A 25,112-nucleotide genomic window follows, 5' to 3' on the forward strand; every position below is an offset into this window, starting at 1 on the left:
TGGAACACAGCCAAAGAATAGGACAGGCTGCCAGAACCAGAACCAGAACTATGATATAAACCACTGCCCAAACCCTAGATCAACCTAAGTGGGAATGGGAGGGGCAAACTCAATATAGCAAAGACTTTGAAAACTTCTGAACAGATAATGGAACCAAATCTGTACATAAAGTGAGAAAGAACTTTCAGGTAGAACCTAACTGGGTTGACTTATTTACTAAAACAAAAGATCCTCACCAATCTCTAAAGGATTTTAAGAGAACTCAGAATCTCACACAACATTTCAAACATCCAGGACAGAATCCGAAATTACCAGACAAAGCAAGAACAACAAAAATCTGATCAGTTATCAACAGAAAAGACAATTATTTGATTCTGACCCCAAGATAACCCAGATATTAGAATTATCAAACAAAGACTTTTCAAGTAGCTGTTAAGAACATGATACATTAGGTAAGGGTGAACACCTTAAAATGAATGAAAGAAATTCTTAGGAAAAAAGCTCAAATTATAAAAAAGAACCAAATGGAAAATTTTAGAACTAAAAAACCCTAAGATCACTCGATGGGCTCAACAGCAGAAAGGAGATGACAGTAGTCAGTGAACTTAAAGATATGTCAATAACAATAAAATTGTGTATGTGTGTATATATAGATATAGATATAGATATATATAGATATATATAGATATAAATAAAAGAAGTCTCAGGGCCCTGTGGGATAAAAAGCTATCAGCCTAGAATTCTATACTCAGTGAAAGTACAGTTCAGGAATGAAGACAAGGATACTCTCAGGCAAAAGAAAACCAAGAGAACTCATTTCCAGCAGACCTGCTCTAAAGGAAATGCCAAAAGTTGTTCTTCAGACAGAAAGCAAATGATACCAGAGGGCAACCTGGAACTTCAAGAAAGAAGGAAGAGCAACAGAAATGGTAAATGAGTAAATATTATAGACTATTCTTCTCTTCTTATGTTTCTGAAAAATATACAAAACTGTTGAAACCAAAAATTATAACATGTCATGGTAAGGTGAAGGGTTAGATGTAACACATATGACAACTACAATATAAAGGGACTGATAGAAAGGTCATCTATATAGCTATAAGGTTTCTATGTTACACTTGGAGTGGTAAAGTATCAACTCTAAGTAGAATGTGAAGAGTGAAATATTTATATTATAATCCTTAGAGCAACCACTGGAAAAAAAAAAAGAGAGAGATGGTTAAAAACACCAATAGAGATTGATCATTTTGTGTGATACTAGCTTTTGTTTTAAAGTATACGTATGTATTAAAAGTTCAATGAAATATCCACCTATTTTCATTTAATTAAGACCTTAAAAATCAGAAACAGATGTTGACCTTTATCAAATGCTGTTACAATATCAAAGGAAATGATCACATTGTTGATCTTTTTTAAATCTATTAATGAGATAAATTATGTTAACATAATTTCTAATAATAAGCCATTCTTGCATTCTTGGGGGGAAAAAAAAACACCAACAGATACATGAAGTGGAATATTTTCAAAATTCCAATCCAAAAGAAAGCAGAAAAGGAGGACCAAAGAGAAAAATAATTTAAAAGACCAAAATTCAACCACATCAATAATTACATTAAATGTAAAAAGTGAAGGAAAAAAACCCACTTAAAAGACAGAGATAACTATACAAATACCAAATTATTACACTGTATACCTGAAACTGATGTCATATGTCAATTATACCTTAATTTTTTTAAAAAAATTCTTTATGCTGCTAAATAAGAGACAGAGAGCTTAGTTTTTTTTTTTAAGGCAAAACTATATGTTGTTTGTAACAACCCATTTTCCAAAATAATGACACATAGAGACTAAAAGTAAAAGGATGAAAAAAGACGTATCATGCAAAACACTAATCAGACAAAAGCTGCAGTGGCTATATTTCTCAAAGTAAACTTCAAAACAAGAAAATTTACCAGTGATACAGAAAAACCTCACAATGGAAAGGTCAAGTTACTAAGAAAACATGCACTTAACAACAAAGCCTCATAATAAATAAAGCAAAAATTGATAAAAATGAAAGAAAAACAGACAAATCCACAATTATACTTGGAGATTTCAATGCTCCTCTCTCAGTAATCCATTTAACAAGTAAAGAGACTATTCAGAAAATAAACCATCTATCAAATAACCCAACGGTCAACGAGGAAGTCTTGAAGAAAATTAGAAAACATCCTGAACTGAAGAAAATGAAAATACAACACATGAAAATTTGTGAAATGTAGCTAACACTGTTTAGGAGGAAATTTATTGTATTAAATACTTACATAAGAAATGCAGCATTGTATTAAATGCTTACATAAGAAATTTTTTTTTCAAAAAAAAAGCAAACTATATCTAAAGCAAGCAGAAGAAATAATACAAAGAGAAGTCAATAAAACTGAAGATAGAAAAACAAGAGAAAATAAATGAAACCAAAGCTAGTACTAAAGTTCAACAGAACTCTAGCAAAGACTAACCAAGAGAAAAGAGACCCAAATGACCAGGAATTCACAACGTAGATAAAACAGACCAATTTTCTTAAAAGTCACTAACTACTAAAATTCACTGAAGAAGAAATGGATAATATGAACATCCCTATATCTATTAAACAAACTGAATGAGTAATTAAAATCTCTGCACAAAGAAAACTCAAGACCCAAATAGTTTCACTGGTAAATTCTACTAACCGTTTAATACAGCGGTCCCCAACCTTTTTGGCACTAGGGACCAGTTTCATGGAAGACAATTTATGGATGATTCAGGTGGTAATGCTTACCTGCCACTCACCTCCTGCTGTGAGACCTGGTTCCTAACAGGTCACGGACCCGTATCGGACCTGGGGGTTGGGGAACCTATTTTTCCTATTTTTGGTTTAAGGAACCCAAAAATATCAATTCTACACAATCTCTTAACAGAAAACAGACGAGGAGGAAACACTTCCCAATTCCTATTATAAGACCAGCATCACCCTGATATCAAAATCAGACAAAAAACATTATAAGAAACTACTACATGAGCAAAGATGTAAAACTCCCCAACAAAATATTAGGAAATCAAATCTAGCAATATATTAAAAGAAAGATAATTACACCACAACAAAGTGGGGTTTATCCCAGTATTGCAAAGCTATTTAAACATTCAAAAACAAAAATCAGTAAACATAATCATATTAACAGCCTAAATAAAAACTACAAGATCATAACAGTAGGATGCAGAAAAAGCATCTGACAAAATTTGACATCCAGTACTCATAAAAACTCTCAGCAAATTAGGAACAAAAGGGAATTTCCCTAATTTGGTAATCTATTAGAAAAATTACAGCTAATAGAAAATCTATTAGAAAAATTACAGCTAAATTACAGAAAAACTACAGCTGTCGTGTTAAAAATGACATGATCTATGTAGAAAATTCCATGGACCTACAAAAAAGTTCCTAGAATAAATGAGTTCAGCAAGGTTTCAGAATATAAGACCAATATATTTTTTTAAATTTTTATTGGAATATAGTTGATTTACCATGTTGTGTTAGTTTCAAGTGTACAGCAAAGTGAATCAGTTATACATATACATATATCCACTCTTTTTTAGATTCTTATCCCATATAGGTCATTACAGAGTACTGAGTAGAGTTCCCTGTGCTATACAGTAGGGTCCTTATCAGTTATCTACAGACCAGTATTTTTTTTAAAAACAGCTGTATTTTTTTTACATACTAGCAACGAATAAATGGAAATCCAAAAAAATTTTAAGTTCCATTTACAACAGCACCAAAATATGAAATATTTAGGTATAAATTTAACAAACTATGTGAAAGTACACATATGCTGAAAACTGCAAAATACTAGTAAAGGAAATTTTAAAAAACCTAAATAACTGGAGATATGCCATCTTCATGGGTTGGGAGACTCAATGTAGTTAAAACATTAATTCTTACCAAACTGATCTATAAGATTCAACTCAATACCAATCAAAATCCCAGTGGGATTTTGGGGTAGATGTCAACAAGATATTTCTAAAACTTATGGGTTAGCAAGAAAACTAGAATAGCCAAAATAATTTTGAAAGGAACACCACCTGACTTCAAAACATACTACAAAGGTATAGTACTGGCAAAAGAATAGAAACACAGGTCAAAGGAATAGAAGAGAAGCCAGAAATAGATTCATACTAGTATGGCAAAATGATTTTTACAACAGTGCTAAAACAATTCAATGGGGGAAAAAATCTTTTCAGCAAACAGTACTAGAAGAATTAAGACATCTATCCATCTACATCCATACAGATATATTTTAAATCAACTCTGACCTATACCTCAGACTTCATACAAAATTCGTAATGGATCAGACGTAAATGTAAAACATATGAGTATAAAACTTCTGGGAGAAAAATCTTTGGGACCTTGAGTTAGACAAATAGTTCTTAGGTATCAGAAGTACAATCCATAAGAAAAACAGATAAACTGGAATTCATCAAAATAAAAAAGACACTTAAGAGAAGGGAAAGACATGCCACAGATTGAGAGAAAACATTTGCAAATCACACATCTGACAAAGAATTTGTACCTAGAATACATATTTCAAAAATCACTTGAAGCCTAACAAGAAAACAAAAATCCAATTCTAAAAATAGGCAAAGCTCTTTTCTAGTTATCGCGGTGCGAGACACCCCCTACAAGATGGTGCGGGAAGTCCTGTATGGGAACCAGCGCAAGCGCCAGAAGTTTTTGGAGATGGTGGAGCTTCAGATCAGCCTGAAGAACTATGACTCTCAGAAGAACAAACGCTTCTCAGGCACCATCAGGCTTAAGTCCACTCCCTGTCCCAAGTTTTCTGTATGTGTTCTGCGGGACCAGCAGCATTGTGATGAAGCCAAGGCTGTGGATATCCCCCACATGGACATTGAGGCCCTGAAGAAACTCAACAAGAATAATAAACTGGTCAAGAAGCTGGCCAAGAAGTATGATGCCTTTTTGGTTTCAGAGTCTCTGATCAAGCACATCCCACAAATCCTGGGCCCAGGCTTGAATAAGGCTGGCAAGTTCCCTTCCTTGCTGACCCACAACGAAAACATGGTGGCCAAAGTTGATGAAGTGAAGTCCACGATCAAGTTCCAATGAAGAAGGTGCTGTGTCTGGCAGTGGCTGTTGGCCACGTGAAAATGACAGATGATGAGCTTGTGCACAACATCCACTTAGCTGTCAACTTCCTGGTGTTGTTGCTCAAGAAAAATTGGCAGAACGTCTGGGCTTTGTACATTAAGAGCACCATGGGCAAGCCCCAGCGCCTGTACTAAGGCACAGCTTAATAAACCATACTCCCACCATTAAAAAAGTAAATAAATAAAATAAAATAAAATAAAAACAGGCAAAAAATCTGAACAGACATTTCACCAAAGAAAACCCATACAGAGACATGAAGAAGCACATGAAAGGATGCTTAACATCATTAGCCATTTGGGACACACAAACAGAAGCCACAAAGTTATCACCACATGCCAATTAGAATGTTGGGGTGGGGGGAGAAATCTGACAATCCCAAGTGCTGCAGTGTGTGTGGTGCAACTGGAACTCTCATACACTGATGGTGGGAATGCAAAATAATACAGCCAACAAGAAAAAGTTTCAAAGTTTCTTACAAAGATGAACATATTACTTAGCACAACCCCAAAATCTCACTATTAGGAATTTACCCAAGTGAAATGAAAACTTATGGTCACCCAAAAACCTGTATGAGGATATTTATAACAGCTTTATTTGTACCTGGCAAAAACTGGGAACAACCTAAATGTTCTGCAACTAGGGAATGGATAAACAAATCGTGGTACATCCACTGGATGGAATAATACTCAGTAATAAAGAACTACTGATATACACAACAACATGTATGAATCTCAAATGCAAATTCTAAGTGAAAGAAGCTAGACTCAAAAGGCTATATATTGCATGATTCCATTCATATGACAAGGTATGAAAGGCAAAACTATAAGGATGGTGTACAAATCCCCTGGTTGCCAGGGATTAATGGCGGAGGGGTTGACCAAATGGGGTAGAAGACGGGAGTTTTTTTAGAGGGTGACGATGGAACTGTTCTGTAAGTTCACTGTGGTGGCCATTACATTCTCTAGGCATTTGTCGAAACTCATGGAATTGTACACCCAAAAGTATAAATTCAGTGTACGCAAATTGAAATATAAATTTAAAATATAAATTATAAAAGTAATCTAACCTGCACTGGATCCTCTATAATGGAATTCTGACTGTTAAAAGTACAATGATACCTTATAACCCATCAATTACTGGGTATTTATCTGGAAAAACAAACAAAAAAACAAAAAAAGCCCCACAGAAACACTAATTCAAAAAGATACATGCACCTCAATATTCACCGCAGCATGACTTGCAATTGCCAAGATATGGAAGCAACCTAAGTGTCCATCAACAGATGAATGGATAAAGAAGATGTGGTATATATATATGCAATGGAAATTTTGCCATTAGCACAACATGGATGTACTTGGAGGGCATTATGCTAAGTGAAATAAGTCAAAGACAAATACCGTGTGATATCACTTATATGTGGAACCTAAAAAAATACAACAAACTAGTGAATATAACAAAATAGCAGCAGACTCACAGATACAGAGAACAAACTAGTGGTTACCAGTGGGGAGGGGGCAACATAGGACCGGGAGGTACAAACTACTGGGACAGGCTAAAAGGAGGTACTGTACAACATAGGGAATACAGCCAATCTTTTGTAATAACTGTAAATGGGGTGTAACCTTTAAAAATTGTATAAAAGGTCTTCCCTGGTAGCACAGTGGTTAAGAATCCACCTGCCAATGCAGGGGACACAGGTTTGAGCCCCAGTCCAGGAAGATCCCACATGCCGCGGAGCAACTAAGCCCATGCGCCACAACTACTGAAGCCCGCATGCCTAGAGCCCGTGCTCCACAACAAGAGAAGCCACTGCAATGAGAAGCCCGGGCACAACAACAAAGAGTAGCCCCCACTCGCCGCAACTAGAGGAACACCCGCGCGCAGCAACGAAGACCCAACACAGCCAAAAATAAATAAATAAAATAAATAAATTTTAAAAATAAATAAATAATAAAAATTGTATTTTAAAAAAGTGCGGCGTCAAAAGGGCAATCCTAAACAGAAGAACACAGATGTGGTATTATTTAGTGCCAGGCACTTTATATACATTATTATTTCATTTAATCCTCACATTAACACTTCATGTAAGGTAAGCATTATATACATTTTACAGATGAGGGTAGAGAGGTAAAGTGACCTGACCCAAGATAAAACAAGTTTTAATCGGATCTGAATATTAATGACATTTATAAAAATTTATGCTTATGGCACCCTTAAAGATTCTTATTTAATTGCTTTAGGCTGGGGACTGGTCAAAGGAGAGAAATCCACCTATGTACGCTACCAAAATTCATAATTAAAATTCACTAATCCATTATTCTAGTGGAAAGTCAACTCAAGCTCTTGGATGAAATAAACAACTCTTCATCCTGTTCTTACTGGTGTTCCTCTTTTTTTTTTTTAAAGGATATAAACAAACCAAACAAAATCAGTTAATGAGAGAAATCACTATAATTAGAAAACTAATACTACTGGCAGTGATACATTTAACTTTCAGGACAATAAGGCAATCTAAAATGTCACATCATCTCTAGCTATAAACTCTAAAACAATTGTTTCCCCATTCTGGCTACATATTAGAATCTCCTGTGGAACTTTAAAATACCAATACATGGACTTCACTGCCAGCAATTCTGATTCAATGGTCTGGAATGGGACATGGATACATGTATTTTTCACCCAAACTTTTAACTTCAAGTTCCCCAGATGATAGTAATATGCAGCCAAAATTAGGAACTAATGCTCTAAACAGTTTCCCACTATGGGGGCTCTGGAAAAGTAAAGTGTATATGTAGAACTCTCATATGAATATAGTAGTGTAATATTTTAGTAATTTGAAGAAAATTACATTTTAGGGTTATAGCAGGGGCGTTTGCTTTGAAAGTATCTCCAAAGTTCCATTTTTGCATTTTAAAAAAGCGGGTCTGAATATGCCAACTGTCCCAGCTGAGACTTTATGCACTGTCATCCTCCATCGTTTGATCAAATGATTCTCAACTTTGGTAGCACATTAGAATCACCTGAGCTTTTAAAAAACTGATGTGCAGGCCACATCCCAGGCCAAATACATCAGAAGTGAGGTGGCGGAGGAGAGGTGGAGGAGGGGACTGGGTACGAAAGGGAAGAACCTGGGCATTACCATATGCATTCCAATATGCAGCCAAGGTGGAGAACCACAGTTCTAGATGTATGCATGTATGCAGACAGGCCCAAATTCAAAAGAGTATGACAGACTCTCCTGGTAAATCAACCAAGCTGCTGAATGACATTGCTAGGATTAGTACTGTGGGGAGGCAACTATTTTTTGAAAAGTCTCAGCAGGCAACCTTTTTATTTTAGGGGAAAGCTAAATATTAGATGAATGGGTTTTATAATATTAAAGAGTAGCCTAAAATGAACCAGCAAAAAAAAAACATTTTTAACCCAATTAACATACACAGAAAGACTTCCAAAGCCTAGATCTTATTTATCTCAGAATTTGATCTGAAATAGAATTAAATAGATTCCATCTCAAAACTCAGTTTGACAATTTTCCTACACCAGAATGGGCTCATTCCAATGCAGGGGACGCAGGTTTGATCCCTGGTCAGGGAACTAAGATCCCACATACTGCACAGCAACTAAGCCTGCATGCCACAACTACTGAGCCCATGCACCTCAACTAGAGAGCCTGCATGCCACAACTAGAGAGAGAACCCTCACACCACAACTAAAGAGGAGCCCACGCGTCGCAACTAAGACCCAACGCGGCCAAAAAATAATAATAAATTTTTTAATAAATTTAAAAAATAAAAATAAATAAAAATTTAAAAAAATTTTTAAAAAGAATGGGCTCATGCTTCTACATTATGTTTCTATCTAGCTTAATCTGAGCTCCTTAAGAGAACGGCTGGTGATCCAAATTTTATAGACTATTAATGTGCCTTTTTAAAGCAATATTAGAAACCCAAAGCTGTAAAATACAAAAACTTCTGTACAGAAGTGTTTGCAACACCTACAATAAAAGGTAAATAAGCAAACATACACGTCCACAAAAGACAAATAATCCAACAGAAATCGGCAGTTTATGAGTTCAGCCAAAGAATACAATTGGCTGAAAAACAAGAAAATATTCAACCTCCATAATACAACTATTTTTAATCTACCACAATGGCTAAGATCTTAAAAACTGGTAATATCCGGAAACAAAGGTGTGGGGAACTGGCCCACAACATGTTTGTGAGATGGCAACTCTCTTTTTTTTTTTTTTTTTAAATGAGTTTTTAATTTTGGACATGTTGAGTTCTAAGTGCTTTGCAGACATTCAAGTCTTGATTTTTAATTTATTTATTTAATTTATTTATTTTTGGCTGTGTTGGGTCTTTGTTGTTGCGCGCAGGCTTCCTCTAGTTCTGGACAGCAGGTGCTACTCTTCGTTGCGGTGCGCGGGCTTCTCATTGCCGTGGCTTCTCTTGTTGTGGAGCACGGGCTCTAGGCACGTGGGCTTCAGTAGTTGTAGCACGGGGGCTCAGCAGTTGTGGCTCGCAGGTTCTAGAGCACAGGCTCAGTAGTTGTGGCACACGGGCTTAGTTGCTCCGCGGCATAAGGGATCTTCCTGGAAGGGCTTGAACCAGTGTTCCCTACATTGGCAGGTGGATTCTCAACCACTGCGCCACCAGGGAAGCCCCAAGATGGCAACTCTCTTAAAACCTTTGTGAGAATAGTTTAGCAGAACTGATCAAAACTTAAAATGCACTTGACCTAGGACCTAGAAATTCCACTTTTAGGAACCTAGCCAAAAGAAATCTACAAGTGTAAAAGGGTAAGAAAAAGAAATTTCACATGCACATTATTTGGAAAAGCAATAAAGCAAAGACAACCTACATTTTCCCAAGAGGAAAATGCCTATAAATTATGCTGTAACCATACTTAAAATATTATGCAGCAATTTAAAAAACAAAAAGAAAATAGATCTGTGTGCACTGGAATGGAAGGATACTACTGAGATACCACTGTACCACTGAGTGAAAAAAGCAAGTTACTGAGCAATGTACAATATTCCATTTTTGTGTTTAAAAAAAAGTAAATTTGTATGACATATTGAATGTGCACTTTAAAAGGTTTAGAAAGCTGTCCTTGAGAATTATATCTCCAGGGACTGGTTTGGGAATAGGGTAAAAGATTTTTTCTACTTTATAATCATATGAATAGAAATTTAAAATGCTACTTTTACAATAATTAACAGTAGTATAGGCCTTGCTACTTCAAAATGTGGTCCACAAAATCTCAATCACCCTAATCTCAAAGGGTTAGTTAGGAATGCAGAATCCTAGATTCCAATCCACATCTACTGAATGTTCATTTCAACCAGACCCTCAAAAGTTCCTGAGGTGACGTGTACGCAGATTAAAGTTTGAGAAGCACTGGTACAGACTATAGGAACCAACATCTGAGCTGGTCACACTACTGTAAAAAGTTTCATTTCCAAACTCTCAGATTTAATTAAATACTTGATTTCCTTCTAAGAAATGATCATGTATAATTCAGGTATAATTTGCCTTCCCTTTAAAGGTATATAAGGATGCTGAGAGCTTTATACTGAGTCACTAAAAGGCTGCAATATAATTAACAGTCAATGACATACAATAAATCCTTTAGGTATCCAAAGTTCATACAGTACTACATACAAAATGGAAGAGTAGTATCTTGTCACCAAAAGATGCTCTTGACTTTGATCAATCAGGATTAGGTGCCAGGAATAGAAACCACTAGATATTCTGAGCAAAGGGGGAGTTAATGAAAGAGAAATTGGGTGCTTAATGGTTTTAAGGACTGGAGGAATGGGGCTGTAAGGCTACGTCTGTCTATAAGAATGACACCAGAACACTACACAACTGAATCACAAGGGACTCGCCCCACCTTAAGCCACCAATGGAACCACTAAATTCAAGAACAGCAGACAACTGTGATCCAAAGGAATCAGAAAGTCACCACTGCCACTGCCACAACTGCCACTATATAACCATGAAGAAAGGTGATGTACACAAGAGTCTAGCTTCTGCCTTTGCTACAAATGCCTCTTGATAACACAGAAAGTGAAGAATGAACAATGCAATGCTGCATTTCCGCTACTGCAGAAAAATCTCACATTTTCACAACCCAGAAAAAAAGGGGGGGGGGATGGGGACAGAAAAGGGAAGAAAGACGAACCCCCTTCACACCTCACATACATATCTAATTGCCAGCAACTATTTCACATCTAAAACCCTAAACGCAAAATAGTCTGAGAAATAAAGTTTTTGGCTTTCTAGCCCAACAATACAGAGAGGTAATTAGGAGGGTTGAGGAAGACCATCTCACAGAATTCTCAGATGGCTTAAAAGCTATATTCACAAAAAGAATTTACAACTAAACAACACTAATCCTCAAAGTTTCCAGTTTTGAATATTTACTTCTAAGCTACCATCAGCAGAAGGAAGGTAAAAGAAAAAAAGGGGGAAATGTTGAATGTAATGAAGATGCTTCCTGGATATTATTTTAGCAAGAAGTTCACACTTTACTCACTACCCTTGGAGATTATTTAAAATAAAATTTAACACCAACAAGTTTTGACCAACTATTTGTAATTCTGTAGATCCATGATACTTAACTTGAAATTTTGCTGAGATATGCATTTGAACTATAAATTTAATCCTGATGTACTGAAAGTTGTTAAAGAATGCACCTAGCCAACTACCCATCAATGACACTTCAAATTTGGCTTTGTTCTTCTTCACCTTGCCCTTCAAATGCCTTGTAGGCGTTATATGAAGGAAATTACTTCCTTCTATATCATCTCAAATTTGAAAGGTCAAAGATCTCACCTCTAGAGAATGTCAAGAGTTTAATCAGAATAAGAGAAGTAAAATGCTTCCGTAAATGGAAGGAAGGTTACTAAACTGTGTATAATCATTTAATTTTCTGTAAAAATTCAACTGCAAACCAAAGGGGTTGGGTGATGGAAGGGATATATTTACATAAACAGTAGAAACAGTATGTAAAACTTCTATTTTACAACAGAAAAACAAACTCATGTAAATAGCAGTATACTTTAGCATTTAGTTGAACAAGAGCCAAGTCACCTCCAACAATCATAACTCTAGTTTTAAACCTTCACCCTTACATGAGGCCTCATTCAGGCAAAATCTGGGTGGGGTCTCAGTCTCCTAACTGGCTATTCCTTGAGTGGAGGGAAAAAATCCTATAGATAAAAAGGGTAAGAACTAAAAGGTAAGGCCAAGAATGAGGTAACTCCAATTCCAAACTATCTTGGCATAACGGAGCTAATCTAAACCACAAATGAAGATTCTATATAGACCACCTTATGTTATTTTACTATTTTTGTGGAGTTCAGAATTGTGAGAAATAATTAAGGTTATTTAGCAACCTTGAGTTATCTACTCACATTCTCACCTCTGGATTCCAATGGTCAAGCCCAAAGTATTAGCAATCCACATGGCTATTGTGGCACATACTGCAAATGTTCCACCAAACACACAACCAAAACATCTGAGTGACTTCCATGTACTGTCACTTCACCTTAACACTACCACCAGCCATCTGCAAACTACCTAAAGATGGCATACAAAAATTAGTTCTGTAAAGTGAACTGAATATTGTTAAGAAGTCTTGTATGTAGTTACTTCTTCTTCTGGAGGTACTTAGAAAAAGAGATACCTATACATTCCCAACTACTTTTTTTTTTTTTAAACAGTGTTTGACCTAGTATTTTTAACTGTATCTTTTAACTAATATCCTTCCTTTCCCAACATGGCAACTCGAAATACCTATCGATAACTGGTAGGATTCTGATTAGCAACTGACTGACTACTCTTTACTTATTCATACTCTATACATGTATATGTGGTACACAAAATTTTGTACAATATAAACATAAGTGAGATTATTTGAAAATCATAGTGCTTTAGAGAACAAACGTGTGGACTCCAAGGGGGGAAGTGGGGGTGGGATGAATTGGGAGATTGGGATTGACATATATACACTATTGATACTATGTATAAAATAGATAACTAATGAGAACCTACTGTATAGCTCAGGGAACTCTACTTAGTGCTCTGTGGTGACCTAAATGGGAAGGAAATCCAAAAAAGAGGGGATATATGTATACGTATAGCTGATTCACTCTGCTGCACAGTAGAAACTAGCACAACATTGTAAGATAACTATACTCCAATAAAAATTATAAAAAAATAATAAAAATTAAAAAAAGAAAATCATAGTGCTTATATTTTAAAAGTGTGAAAGTTTTATTTAAGTAAATTTGTATCTTACAAATGCTTTTCTAAGAAAAACTACTTGAAAACAGAGTGATTATAAAAGTCTTTAAAGATCAAAAAGTAGTCGTAAATCCAAATGATCTTGAAATAGACAAAAATATACTCCTGTATCATTTAAAGAAAGTTTTATAACCAAGCTGTAACAGGCCACATACATCCCCAGTACATTCTCCTGCCAATTATTCTCAAAATTCACAGCTCAATGGTTAAGAATAATGAACAAGGAACATGTGGCACATACAACTGGAATCTTTCTTCATGAAGGCTTGGACTAAGAACACTTTTAACATATATTTGCAGAGGGAATTTTAAAGAATGAAGGTATCACTAAATGTGGACCTTTAAGGATGGGATTGCACTGAATCACTGTTAAATTGTTAAAAATTTAGTGGATGTACACAGTTTTAGAAGCTAATGGTAACCTCAAGGTTTAACAACCATCTTTGCCACATCCCAGTTGCTAATGATTTCCAATCCTTTGAGAAAACCATTTTAAATTTTTAGCTGTTTCTTCTGGTATTTATTTTCATCCTAAATAATATGCTTATGCTCCGATAGTTACTATCTTTCCATTTTAGATATTATCTATCACCTTCCCTGTGAAAGTTGAAGATTTAGCACTCCTACATGCACCCACTCCCAAATCATCCTTATATTATTTTAGCAGTTTTTATTCAAGCCACTATCCACTGTTTTTAACAATCAACTAATAGGAACTCCGAGAGGAGAGGGAAGGGAATTACCAAAGCAGTATTAAAAGTTTATTTCCCAAAGCTTTAAAAGGACACAAATCTTCCAGTTGAAAGGGTCCAATACGGTCAGAGGATTCACATTTATACATCTCTTCAGAACACAAAGGATAAAGAGAAAAGGCTGAAACTTTTTTAAAAAGTTATCAAGAAATGGGAAGCAGACTGGTATTAGATTTATTAGCAACAATGAATGCAGAAGGCAGTATCTTTCATATGCATTCCAGTCCAGAAGTTTCCTGGCTAGCCAATCTAGCAACCAAGATTAAAGGCAAACTGAAGACATTATCAGAGTCACAATGAGCAATATCCTAAAAAAAGTTATGTGGGAGTTAAATTAAGAATGTAGTCCAGCATTCTGAGACTAAATGAGACTAAATCAAGAAAAAAGACATAGATCTAAGAAACAGGGGCAGAAGTGTAATGTAAAAGTTCGTGATTGATGGCTATACAAGAGGCCTAGTGGGAAGGGCATCCTGATTAGAAGAACAAAATGGAGGACTCCAGGAGAAGTGCGAATACAATCCAAGCGTAAACTGGACTACTTGGACTGTCACTAAATGATATAACCATAAAAACAAACATTACTCAATGGTGTCACTTTAAAAAGCAAGCTATGAGCGAACTAAGACTTGGTTATGATCACAAGACAAAGGAACTTTGATAACATAAAAGTATAGGTAGCATAAACTGCGATCCTCAAAGGTGCGAAAAGGAAGAGGAAAGAGATAATGCCAAAGGGTGATGGAAAGAAAAAGGTGTATTAATTAAAAGTATAAATGTAATCATTTGAAGACATAATAGGTCTTTACTTTTTTATTTGTTACCATATGTAAGTATTACTCTTTTTTTAAAATCACAGATTACATATTGGAGAAAAGAGCTACAATAACTATCATATATTAAGAACTAACTAAGTGGCTTCCCTGGTGGCACAGTGCATAAGAATCCGCCTGCCAATGCAGGGGACATGGGTTCGAGCCCTGGTCTGGGAAGATCCCACATGCCGCAGAGAGACTAAGCCCATGCACCGCAACTACTGAGCCTGTGCTCTAGAGCCCGTGAGCCACAACTACTGAGCCCGTGCGCCTAGAGCCCATGGTCCGCAACAAGAGAAGCCACCGCAATGAGAAGCCCGTGCACCACAATGAAGAGTAGCCCCCGCTCGCTACAACTAGAGAAAGCCCATGTGCAGCAACGAAAACCCAATGCAACCAAAAATTAAAAATAAATAAATAAAATTTTTTTAAAAAGTTTAAGAACTAAGAATAGGCACAAAGGATATGAAAAGGCAATTCAGAGAAATGTTCAATTAAAAAAACCAAGTAAGGGGGCTTCCCTGGTGGCGCAGTGGTTGAGAGTCTGCCTGCCAAAGCAGGGGACACGGGTTCGAGCCCTGGTCTGGGAGGATCCCACATGCCGCGGAGCAACTTAGGCCCGTGAGCCACAACTACTGAGCCTGCGCGTCTGGAGCCTGTGCTCCGCGACAAGAGAGGCCGTGACAGTGAGAGGCCCGCGCACCGCGATGAAGAGTGGCCCCCGCTCGCCGCAACTAGAGAAAGCCCTTGCACAGAAACGAAGACCCAACACAGCCAAAACTAAATAAATAAATAAATAGTTATTTAAAAAAAAACAAAAAAAAACCAAGTAATATTTTCTTTATCAGACTAATGAAAATTTTAGGATTCTTAATAGTGTCAGCAAGAGTATAGAGAAAATGATAGTTCACACACTGTTGGTATAAACTCCGTAACCATTTTTGAAAACATTCAGTCGTATTTATAAAAACCGTAAATGTCTATACCCAAAGGCCAGCAAGCTCACATCCAAGGTTAGGTTAGGTCAAGAAAGGAAAAGGAAGGAAAGGAAAGGAAAGGAAGGAGGCACACAATAGAGAATGAACAAAATGCCCAACAATAAGGTCATATTAGAAAATACTGTACAATCGTTAATTCCATAGTATACCATTAAAGGAAAAAATAGCAACTTGCAGAATAAAGTGAGATTGGAAAAGGAAGTGGGAAAGAGTACAAATACAGCTATTTTTCTTCTAAAATAAAACATTTCAATTGTAGATTAAAGTTTACTGACATAAGCATAAGGAAGCACTACTTTAAAAAAAATCAAATCTTAGCATGATTTAGATACAGTTAAAGTTTCCATCTTAACCCACTTACTAAGAATTCCTTTTCTTAAAGACATAGATTAACCAGATTTTTTAAAGATATCACCAACATGCATTTTAAGAAGGTGAAAACTAAAAAGCAGAAGTTACTTTTGAAATGTCAATAGTGGCAGTCAGAGGGAGATCAGCTCGGTGCTTTGTGACCACCTAGAGGGGTGGGATGGGGAGGGTGGGAGGGAGGGAGATGCAAGAGGGAAGAGATATGGGAACATATGTATATGTATAACTGATTCACTTTGTTATAAAGCAGAAACTAACACACCATTGTAAAGCAATTATACTTCAATAAAGATGTTTAAAAAAAAAATAGTGGCAGTCAGGATTAGAACATACCTAGGTCTCTAAAATTCAGAACTATTTTGCTTTATACTGAGTTGGACTGCTAGATCTGACCATTTTGAAGAAACTATAGATTAATGACTAATATTCATTTTAATATGCCATGCGATAAGATAAAAAATAATTTGTGATTTATTTAGACCATGAAATACCTAAAATACTTTTGAAAGAAGGTACTAAATATGAAATATGAAAGTTTTAAAAAGTTAACCAAAAAGGTTTCTAAGACCAAAAAAACAGGGGGGGGCGGGGAGGAGGGCATCTTAAAATACACCAAAACATCTTGTCTTAAACACTATTTATTCAAAATATCTGTACTATGGTTTACCATGGAACTTCACTTCAAAATACATTTCCACATTCAAGCGACAGCAGACTAGATCTCTTCAATATAGTATATAGTTTATTAAAGTAACTATTATCATCAGCTTTTTGGGGCCAGAATTTAGGCTATAAGTATCTAAGATTTTAGGTTTTACAGTCATTTTGAAAACCCAGCAATCTTCACTGAAAACCAAATACCAACTTTTATCTGCCTTTTCATTTGGGAAGCCTTGAGAAGCACCGTATTACCTATTAGAAAAACAAAACCTCTTTCTTTTAGAAGCACAACAGCAAAGAAAATGATGCAAATATCTGTATCGTTCAGCTACCCCTATAAAATCTCACTTTACAGCCAATACTAGAGTAATAAATAAGCAATCCAACATTTTACCATATTATATATAAAGCTTTCATTTCTTTTTCTTCATATGTTTGCATTGTACTGCCTAAGTTCTTAAAACTTGCCTGTGATTTAGGTCTTAGGATTCAGGTCTCTCATTCTAACCCAGTATTTACAAAAAAAAAAAAAAAAAAGCCAGGAATTGCTATTACAACTGCTATCATTTAGCAAGTAAATGGATCCAAATATCTAAGTAAATGCTACGAATATTTAAATAAAGATCCTTAAGATTCCTTATATAAGTTAAAGGACAACCTGGAAGATTTAGATTATTTCCATCAAAATAGAATCAGATATATAACATTAATACATAAATATACACACATGGCCAGATCAATCTATCTTTCCTGCTTCTTCTCCCAGTTTTATAAATGTGATCCTTATGCAGCCAAAAATAAATAAAACAAATAAATAATAAATCTTTTTAAAAAATAATAATAAAATAAATGTGATCCTCTGTCATCATAGTTTCTGAAAATCAACCAGGTCCATGAATCAAGCAAATATCATAAATATCCTCCATTTAATCATTTCTTCTATTATTCAGCATTTTTTTAAAAGATAGTGGCAAATACCAATTTACTTTGTTGCCTGAGTGCCAAGTAAGCTTCTGGTTTAAACAATAAAACTGTGCCCTTTGTAAATAGATATGTCAAATTTGTCATGTCAGAACAGGCTTTCCATAAAGATTCACAGGATAAACAGTATGCCCTTAAATAATTAGGTATTTGCTGCCAATACGTGCTCACACATATGTGTTTAATGATCCTTTAATAACTTGTCTTTGGAATGATTCTGTCCTACCTTTGCTGCTGCAGCCCTCCTGTCCTTTGCATCACTGAATTCATACTTCTGGAAGTACCCAATATGCACTGTAACAGACAGATGGACAGATCAATGGGCCACAGCGACAAAGGCCAGAGAGACAGACTTGACAAAAATTAAAATCAAGGTATATAAAGGGGAGGGAGGAACCAGAAAACATATCTACCTATATTCTATAGTAAAATACCTGAACTTCAGATCTGCAACCCTCTCATCCACATACCAAATAAATTATTCTTGATTTCCATTTTATTCTCTTCTTTCAACTAGAAATAGTACCACTGCCATAGGCAAAATAATCCGTATTTTTAATACCATCAGCAGTTACAGATACAGCAGGCATTTCTGTAACCATGCCACACGATTTCTTCAAATAGAGGTTGCTCTTTAATACACAAGAAACTATCGCATCCAAAGAAGACTTTCAATGACAAAATTAAAATGGCAACTATTACACACAGAAAATTTCTACTGCAGTGCCAAGGCCTATGTGATTATAGTATACTACTGGGAATCAGTAAAGATTAAAGAGTAAAGTCACATTTCAGCATTTTATCATTCTGTATTTTCCTGTCTTTCTATATAAAAATGTTTGCTCACACCACATCTAGATTAATTTGGGGGCTTATTAGAATGTATTAGTGCCATTTAGGCCAATTTCCAAGACAGAGTAAAACATTTATACACAAAACTACCAACAGTATCTTTAAAAGCTATGTAGAGTCCTCCTGCTAGCTCAAATCCATTCAAATGAATATTCACACTTCAAGAAGCTTCTAAAAGTTATTTTTTGAAAAGTACCTTTATATCTCAAAATGCTGGCTTGGCTTAAGCTTCATCAAAAACTTACATCTATGTATGTCATTTTAATTTAATCAAATATTTTATTTTGCATGCATCTAAAATAATACAGAGCCAAGCTACATGTTTAAGAAACACTGAGGGAAAATGTTTCCCCTTCTATTTCCAGGGAATCTAACCATTTACACATTTCTTATTGTAACCCCTCAAAAACATGAGCAGGTAATGAGTAATGATAATCAAATGTAATGCATAATCTCTGACTAAATTCTAGACTAGAAGAAGAAAAGCTATGAAAGGCAACTGGGAAAATGTGAATGTGATATGTATACTAGATTTTTTTCTCTATGACAACTTTATTCAGATACAATTCATATACCATAAAACTCACTTTCAAAATGTGTGATTCAGTGGTTTTGATTATATTCAGAGTTGTGACACATAGTTGTGTAAACCATTAATTTTAGAACATTTCATCACCCCAGAAACCCCATACCCATTTGCAGTCCCTCCCCATTCTCCCCTTTCCTCACCCAGCCTCTATTTTTTTGTCTCTATGGATTTGCCTATTCTGGACATGTCCTATAAATAGCATCATACAGTATGAGGTCTACTGTGACTGGTTAATTCTGTCATTTAGTTTTACTTATCTAGGAAGGCCAACAAGCTGATAGCTTGCCATGGACATCAAATAGGTCTGTTTTACTGGGGGAATGGAGGAACTATTAATTCAGAAGGTTAGTTAAATGAAGGCTGCTTAAAGCTTCAGCTACATTTTAACAGATGAGGAAAGACAATTTATTAAAGTTAAATAACTGATACAAAGTCACAGAGCTGATAAAAGGCAAAGTTGGAACTAAACTTAGTTCTATATGATGCCAAAGACTTAAGCACTAAACTATTTTATCTCCTAATAAAATAATCCACCAATTCTCACTGATGCTACCTTCCTAATACCTTGAATACCTCTCCCACCTCTCCATTCCTGCCTTGCTAATAACCTCATCATATATTTCTTGCTCAGATTATTGTAATACCTTTCTCACTACTCTCCCTGCTTCCTAATATCATCCTGTTCTCATTTACTCCCTATACTGCCAACAAAGTGGTTCTTCTCAACACTAATCCTATATTAAAAGTTTATAGTTGTTTCAACTGGCCCCATCTCATTTAGCACTATGCTAAAGCCTTTCACAAACTGCCTACCCGTCTAGCCCCAGCTCCTACCACACTACTTTCCAATAATTTTAGCAATCTTTTCAATTCCTTATTGTTCATTCAACAACCTAGACCATTAATAGCTTCTGGCTTTTGTACATTCCATTAATCTTCCTCCTCTGTCTGGAATGCCATCTCCAATCCCATCTGCCTAGTGAGTTACTATTCATTTTTCAAAACCTAGCTTCAGACCCACTTCCACCAGGATCTGTCAGTCCTTCCCAGAAAACAACACTAAATTCCTTCTCTGACCTTGTAATTTTTACTGTTGTACATATCACTGTATTATAATTTATTTATACAAGCCTCCTTAAAGAGTTGTCCAGTATCTGTATTCCCCCAGCACGGTGTAGCCACTAAAAAAATACTAGGTAAAAAATCAAATATTCAACTTGTATACTGTTCTCTAACTAAACTGAAGCATTATTTTTAGGATCCCATTAACCTCAGAAATTCATAAAATAATCATGATATTTAGGGTCTTAAATAGAGCATAAAAATCAGGGTAGGGGAACTGTGAAGGTTCTACTTTTAAGAGAAAAGTATTAAGAATAAAGATAGTAATACTAGTGATTACCTCTGAGGGAGGGAATCAGGTAGTTATTAAGGTGGGAGATTTTCTACTTTTTTTAACTTCTGTACTTTTTGAATTTTGAGCCAAGAAAACATATGCATAGTCAAACAAAAGTTTTTTAATCCTAAAAAAAAAAAGTATCAATTCTTAGAATACTAAGGCTGTTTCAATTTTTTTTTAATCAGAGCTTATGGAGGAGAGTTCAGTCATATTGGCCCCAGCATGCAACGTATTTCTGTATTTTGTTTTGGTTACACAGAATGAAAACCCTGACTCACAAAGATATGAAATTTGCATTGCCATTTCAGAATATTCTTCACTTAAACTGATCCAGAAGCTTAAAAAAAGGCAGTAGAAAACAGTTTATTCAGAGTTGACTTGTTAACACTGTCTAGCAACTGCCTTTATTTTTATAAATGCAGAGTCAGAGGAAATATGCAGAACTCAAAACCCCAAAACTATTAATAGTAGAGACACATCAAGATGAGTTATCTATCCACTTGTTACTGCAAAACCTGCCAATGTCTGCAATGAGGGTATGAACAAACATCTGCCTCTGCCTTGCCTGGCATTTATTTAACTGAACAGGGCGCGTATGTGCTGCTACAATGTTCTACCTTCTGTAACTCTGAGCAGCCATACACAGGTCTGAATCCAAAATACCAGTTCATAATAATCTTCAATCAACAATCCATAAGAAGTGAAGCAGAAGCTTTATTCTGGATTCTGCACACACACAAAAATGTTAGCCTGGATATAGTTTAACACATTGGTAATCTCCAATGTGATAAATAGTTCTTTCAAAATTATAGAAAGGCTATCATGAGGAAGGGTTAGAACCAGGTAGGTTCAAGTAAAAAGCTACAGAGACATATATTAACACCTGGAAAAACTCAAAATCAGAGCTGTTCAAACATGAAATGCGCTCCCTTCTAGAGTGGCTGTGGGGGTTTAAGTCACTGGGGAGGTTCAAGAATAGGCTTAACCTACTCTTAACCCTAAAAGGGATCACTTAACAGGGAGGTGGTATACTTGGTAAGTTGTTGGCCAGCATAACCTTCAAAGATCCTTTTCATCCTTGTTAATCTTACTCTATGTGAATCAAAAATTGTGTTGACTTCGACATGAAACAAATATCAGGCAAGTTTACTGCCATCCTTCATTCTTTAGCTATTGTTTACGTATTATGCTTTCATTCCTAAGGGTGTCTAGAGGATTTTTGTGAATTTTAAAGTCCTATTTTCACCCTTTTGGCTTTACAGTTGCATGGAATGCAACATTATAAATCAAGCTTCAGGTACTCATATATTTCAAGGACCCAGTGTTAACTACATTAATGCAACGTGAGTTGAGATGATTACAGAAAACAGACAAAATGCTTAGGGTCAATGAAACAGAATTATTATATTTAAAAAGTCAGACTGGTAAGTAATATTATATATATACTCTCTTTTCAAAGGAATATTACTTCCATATTAAATAAGATGAGTTTAAATAGTGAGTTATCAGTTAATACACTCCTCTAAGAACATCACAAAAGAAATATTTTCTCATTATTGAACAAAATAAGTCAAGTCAGCTAATCTCCCTTTAAATATATAAAGCATTTGTTATCCAGCGCATCCATAACAATTTCACAATGCTATTTTCCCAGAACCTCTTGGTGCTTCTGTCAGGAGAATGCTGACTTTGTGGACCACTGGTCTCAGTTTGTAATTTCATACATAAATCACAAATAAATTTTACATTACATATATACATTCTATAACATCCACCAAGTATGTAGAATTATTTAATGTCAAAACTTTGTTTTTAAATGCTTAATTTGGACTAGAAAATAGTAAATGTTATAAATAGCAATTTTGGCTTGAAATTTTCTTGAAGGTGGTATATAGGCAGGCTGGAAAGTTTAAATGCAGCTTGTAAATAGTAGACTTCTGCCTCTATATCACCCTGGTTTATTACTTATTTGGATTCATAAGCAACAGCACTGAAGTCACAAAACAGAGCCCATTGACTCACTCTGTACAAGTCAGTCTCCTGGTGCATACAAAGCTGGAGACAGAAAGGTAGAACAGGTCTGGAGAGACAAACAGGAAATACCCAGCACACAAGACAATAACATTCATATATGTTTTATTTATATTTAATGATATAAAATACTGAGTTCTGAACCTAGCCATGAAAGCCTGGGCAAGTTACTCAATTCCTCTAAATCTCAATTTCCTTATCTATAAAATAGTAAAAATACCATCTACTTCAGAGAAGAGTTGTGATGACTAACATTCCCTTAAATAACTGGTTAAGAACAAAAAATGGAAAATGTATCAGAGAAAGACAGAAGAGTTAATTCAGTGAAGTCAACAGAAGAGGAATGTGAAGAATTCACAAATGAAAAACATAGGGATAGTACCAAGACTTATTTTTATCAATAATAAAATCAATAAGAAAACTCATTCATATTCAATTTTGACTCTTCAAATCAATGTTTATCAGCTATGGTCCAGGAACTGTGCTGGTCAACGAGAATACCAAAATTAATACACTGATCCTACCTTCAAGGATTTTCAGAGTCTATTTAGCAAGAGAATAATAGAGATTATTTTTTAAATAGAAGTCTATACAAAATCCTGAGACCCACTCAAAGGGAAAGATTCAAAGAAGAAATGATGTTTAAGGTGAGTCATGAAGTATTAATGAGTTTATCAGGGGAAAAGCATTTGAAACAAAGGAAAAAGCCTTACAAAGGCACAAAGAAAAATTTCACAGGGACTATCGTTATTTTGCTATGTCAAGATGAGTGTGAAGAAATGACAAATAAGGTAGATAAAGGTCAAATTATGAAAAGCCTGATCTATCATGCTTAGAATCCTTTCTCCTAATCTGCATCCTCTGGTAACCTAGTTACTGGAACCCCCTAGGCTCAGAACCCCTAGGCTTAGTAGGTTCCTCATAAGCACCATTTCCTGTCCCATTCCTACTGCTTATCATGATTGGTAAAGATTTGGTGTTCTTTCGCAGGCCATAAACTTAGACCAAGTATGAACATTTTTGACACTGTCATAAACTGAACAGGATGACCACTCAGGAAAAAAAAGGAGACATTCAGCATTTCCTGAAAAATCTGTGGTGACCACACTACACTCACAAGGCCCCATTTTCCATCAATATCACCCTTTTCACATTCAATTTTTCTGATTTTGCTAATGAGACCCTTCTAATAACTTCTAATAGCTTCTAACAAGACTCTACTTATCCACACAAAGGACTACTTTCCTTCTTTCCTTAACACCAACTAGTCTCTTCGGAAGGCAGGGCTTTCCTTAACCAAGCAGCAAACAGGGGTCAAAACACAACAAACGTGAAACACGTCAGGGTTGACCTGATGTAAAAATAACACCTCAAAAGACAAACTGGTAAGTGTGGGATTTCTGGGTAATGGCAGTACACTAAGATACTCAACTATGAAAACCAGGCCAGGGCAAGTCAAGAAACAGGATATAATTGAGATCAGGCTACATGTGTATAAAAGTGGGCATGATAGGTCCTGAGTTATTGACTTTATAATCAAGGATTTATTTACAGGTCTGCCCTTCCTAGACTAGGAACCCTGGACAGGAAGAAACGTTCTCCACTCATCTTTGTACATCTTGAAAGCAGTTCTTCAGCACAAACCAAGCCTTCAGATAAATGCATCCTCTGCTGACAGGATGACTACAACCTCATCAGAGACCCTGACCCAGAATTACCCAGCTAAACCACTCAAAACTATAATACAGTAAATGTTTGCTGTTTTAAACCACTAAGTGTTAGGGTAATTTTTTATGTAGCAATAGATAACTAACACAAGAGACTCATCTAAAATCAGTCAATTAGCTAAAATGAAAGATTCTTTTAGGACTGTAAAGCTTTCAGTATACAAATACAAAGAAAACTTAAGTACAAGAATTTGGCTCAGCCAAAAGGTCCAACTAAAGTCTGAAAAAGTTTGGTACAGCAGAAAGAACTTCTATTTTAAAAGTCAAAAAGCCGGGGCTTCCCTGGTGGCACAGTGGTTGAGAATCTGCCTGCCAATGCAGGGGACATGGGTTCGAGCCCTGGTCTGGGAAGATCCCACATGCCGCGGAGCAACTAGGCCTGTGAGCCACAATTACTGAGCCTGCGCGTCTGGAGCCTGTGCTCCGCAACAAGAGAGGCCGCAATAAT

General features: G+C 35.8%; 1 protein-coding gene and 1 pseudogene across 1 annotated transcript in view; one reads left to right on the plus strand and one right to left on the minus strand.

The window, feature by feature from the left end:
- Positions 1-25,112, minus strand: part of ARIH1 (ariadne RBR E3 ubiquitin protein ligase 1) — a 126,948-nt gene that overhangs the window by 87,088 nt on the left and 14,748 nt on the right. The window lies entirely within an intron of this gene.
- LOC103010284 (60S ribosomal protein L10a-like) lies at positions 4,354-5,321 on the plus strand (annotated as a pseudogene).

The sequence above is a fragment of the Balaenoptera acutorostrata genome, chromosome 3, assembly GCF_949987535.1.
Source record: "Balaenoptera acutorostrata chromosome 3, mBalAcu1.1, whole genome shotgun sequence".
NCBI classification, from domain to species: Eukaryota; Metazoa; Chordata; class Mammalia; order Artiodactyla; family Balaenopteridae; genus Balaenoptera; species Balaenoptera acutorostrata.